The 3,786-nt window shown below is 47.5% G+C and overlaps 1 long non-coding RNA gene across 1 annotated transcript; it reads left to right on the top strand.

Moving 5' to 3' along the window:
* The first annotated feature begins 396 nt into the window (after positions 1–396).
* Positions 397–1,796, top strand: LOC118162240. Its single transcript, XR_004748352.1, has 2 exons — positions 397–536; positions 1,400–1,796. It is a non-coding gene; the product is annotated as an uncharacterized LOC118162240 (long non-coding RNA).
* The last annotated feature ends 1,990 nt before the right edge of the window (positions 1,797–3,786 follow it).

Genomic DNA, 3,786 nt, shown 5'->3' with positions numbered 1-3,786 from the left:
CTGACATCACAGGCAAAGGCTCCCTACAGCTGTGGGTATATCTAGGTCTGTGTGAGCATCCCACATCATCATCCTTGGCCCTTAGAGTCATTGCCCCTCCCCCCATGGAGGAGCCTGTCACAGGATGGAATGAAAACTTCTCTGTATTTGATTGCAGGAGTGCCTGTAGGTCATGCATGTATCTAGATCCTTTGCCAGAGCCATGGGCAGATTACTCATAGGATTATAGAATATCCTGAATTGGAAGGGACCCACAAGGATCAAGTCCAACTCCTAGCTCCATACAGGTCTACCCAAAAATTCAGATTATATAACTAAGAGCACAGTCCAAATACTTCTTGAACTCTGACAGGCTTGGTGCTCTGACTACATCCCTGGGGAGCCTGTTTGCGTGCCGAAGAACCTGTTCCTGATGTCCAGCCTGAACCTCCCCTGTTGCAGCTTGACACTTCTTGTGAGCCCTATCACTGGTCACTAAAGAGACGATAGTGGTGCCTGCCCTTCCACTTGCCCTTGTAAGGAAGCTGATTGCAGGGGTAAGAGTCTGAACTAATGTCACAGAGTAAGAACTGACTTTTACACCTCTGTTAGCTTGGGACTTGCTGCAGTGCATTGCATTTGAAGCTAAAACAGGCTGTTTGAGGCTACTTGCTGTGGTGTAACCTGGAAGGCAGCTGGTGACTGATGGAGGTGACTGGAACTGGCATAGGTTAGTTCTCTGGCCCAGCTACAGGACCTGTTGTAGGGGTTGGAGTGGGCTTAGGGCCGCTGCCTTTTTGTGGGGTGGTGGTGTGGTCATGGGTTGGATTAGCATTAAGTGGGGGTTTGGGATGGGCCAGGCTGCAGGATGTTGCAGTGACTCATCTCTCTGGAATTGCCAGGGTGGCAGCGTGCTTTTCCCAAGTATTTGACTAGGGAAGAATGAATTATACTTGGCAAAAAAGGAATCTCTTCGGAGTAATTCTTGTGCTTCCAGTGAATTTGATGGCAGAGCTGGCTCTCTTATGGGGGAGGGGCAATGGAACCATGGAGGCTGATCTGGAATGTGCAGGGAGGCAAATGAAAGGCAGGAGAGAACTGAAGAGCTCCAAGATACCACCTTTAATGGAAGTTAGGATTTCCTAGAATGCATTTCATTTAAGTTAGATGCTACTGTGAGAATGTGCTTGTGTGCACATGGATGTGAGTGTGATGGAAGATTTGCCAATAGCTATTCCTTAGCATTGGCCAAGCCCTGGTTGGTTGTGGTCAACTGTTACTCTTGTGACATGCCCTCAGAATGTTGACCTGGGCCTGCCTGTTGATTTCTCAGGCAGATTTTGAGACACTTCTACCATTTGCTTCTTAATGAATGCACTTTATTTTCCAAAACTTTTTTGTTGCAGAAGATTAGTGCCAGATGAAGCTTGCTTTCACCCTAGAGGAGAAGATCTCAGAGTTGGAGATGGCAACATCCCCCAATTTCCAGTCCTAAGAAATGAGAAGTCTATCCTATAGATCCACCACACTCTTTAAGTGCCCTGGTTCTGGCAGTGGGAAGAAGACCCTATCCACACTATCCCCCCCTCAGCTGCACAGAGGGCACCTGAGACAAGTTGGTGATTTAACTTCTGTATTGTTGGACAAGTGTGGGAGGGTTCCTCTGGGTTGTGGGAGGGGAACTACAAAAGTGCAAAGCTACTCCATTCTGTGTCTTCCAACTGTTTACCTCAGTCTGGCTGTCAAAGCAATTCTGACAGTGTGGATGAAAAAAAATTGGCAAAGTTAAGAAAAGAGAAGAAATGACAGGAAAAACAAAACAGCTGCTTCATTGTTGTGGTTTAACCCAGCTGGCAGCTAGGCACCACACAGGAGTTCACTCACCCTCCCCCTTCCCTCTCTGGGATGGGGGAAGAGAATCAGAAACATGAAGCCTGTGGGCTGAGATAGAGGCAGTTTATTAGGACAGAAAAGCAAACAAAATAATGATAATAGTACTACTACTAATGTGTACAAAACAATGATGCACAGTGCAACTGCTCACCACCTGCTGACTGATGACCAGCCTAGCCCTGAGCAGCTGGCCCCTCTGCCCCAGCCAGCCACCCCTACATATTGTTTAGCATGATGTCAGATGGTATGGAATACCCCTTTGGCCAGTTTGGGTCAGCTGGATCAGTCAATGCAAATGGTAGGACTGTGTTTCCACCCCTTGGGCAGCTGATTCCAGATGTACTGGACACCCCTCCAAGAGAAAGAAAACTGGCCTGCACTTGTCTGCTAGAGGGGTGGAAAAAAATGCATTAGTGATATGAATTGTGGTGTACCACTTAGCTGCTTTTGATTCTGGTTCGTACTGGAGTTCTAGCATGTCCGGCACTGCAGCACTCGGTGGAGTGACTTCTTCAGGCCACAATAGTCCACTGTTAGTCTCCACTCACTTATTAGACTTTTAAAAATTAGACTTTTGCACGGGCCATATGGAACTATTAAAAGGTGAATGAGTCTTGCTGATCACTCCTTGGCTCTCCAGTTGATGAAGTAGCTTATGGATGGGAATTGGGGAGTCTTGGTTGGTGTGATATTGCTGCCGGTGCACAACTGTGGTAGCGATTGGCACTTGCTGTTCTTTGACCCTCAGCAGCCCCACAACAAAATGGGTCTCTGAGAGACCGGGCAAGGTAGACAACTGTTTAATGTCCTCTTTCTCTTAGGCAGCTATGTCAAAAGCCCAGAGGAGCCCTTTTGGGTCCTTGAAATATCTTCTCCTGAGATAGTCTATGCCAAGGATGCATGGAGCATCCGGGCCAGTCACAATACGGTGTTTTTGCCACTCATTCCCAGTTAGACTCACTTCAGCCTCCAATGCAGTTAACTGCTGGGATCCCCCTGTCACCCTATAAATACAGGTGAGTTCTGGCCCTTTATAGCTTGATGGCATTAGAGTACACTGTGCACCAGTGTCTACTAAAGCCTTACACTTCTGTGTGTCTGATGTGCCAGGCCATTGAATCCACACAGTCCAATAAACTCGATTGTCCCTTTCTTCCCCCTGGCTGGAGGCAGGACCCGTCTAGTCCTGGTCAGAACCTTCATTTCTGTATCTGGAGGACTGCCTGCTGGAAGTTGGAGCAGCAACTTTTTCAGACAGCCCCTCTTTCCTGATTGTCTTTCCTGATTGTTTTTCCTTGCAACTCATGTACCTGTGCCTCTAGGGTTGCAGTAGATTTTCCATCCAATTTTCTCAGTCTTCTCCATGGTCACGTAGGTAAAACCACAGGGTGTGTACCCACTCTGTTGTCTTCATTGCACAGAAGGATGCTTAGCCCTGATAGCTGAGACACTGGTTTGTATAGGTAGGGGAGGAAGATAAATTCTCTTTAATTTGGTGGGCCTCTTCAGAAAGTTTCTCCACAGCTGAGATGCAGGCCTGTAGGGAAGACAAGAGAATTTCTTTGTAATGCTGGAATTGTTTAGCCAATTGATCCACTGTGGGTTCTTCATGCTCTTTCCAGTGCCAATGAGCTGACATAAGATGATGGTGCACTCTGTACAAACTTCTGCCACGTGGGTGGTATACGCTTGACTTCATCTGGATTTCTGGATATCTGTTAGTTGTCTAGGTCCTCATAAGTCACCTCCCATGTGGCTAATTCCCTCAGGTACTGGAGTCCCTTCTCTGTAGCAGTCCACTTGCCTGGTGGATGTACAACTTCTTCCTTGTAGGGGTACCTTCCATTCACAGCTGACAGGAGACTCCTCCAGAGGCTGTAAGGTGGTGCTCCATCTCCAATTGCTTTGTCAATG

The sequence above is a fragment of the Oxyura jamaicensis genome, chromosome 1, assembly GCF_011077185.1.
Source record: "Oxyura jamaicensis isolate SHBP4307 breed ruddy duck chromosome 1, BPBGC_Ojam_1.0, whole genome shotgun sequence".
NCBI lineage: Eukaryota > Metazoa > Chordata > Aves > Anseriformes > Anatidae > Oxyura > Oxyura jamaicensis.
The sequence above is the reverse complement of the archived record's forward strand: the minus strand, read 5'-3'. Positions and strand labels throughout refer to the sequence as shown.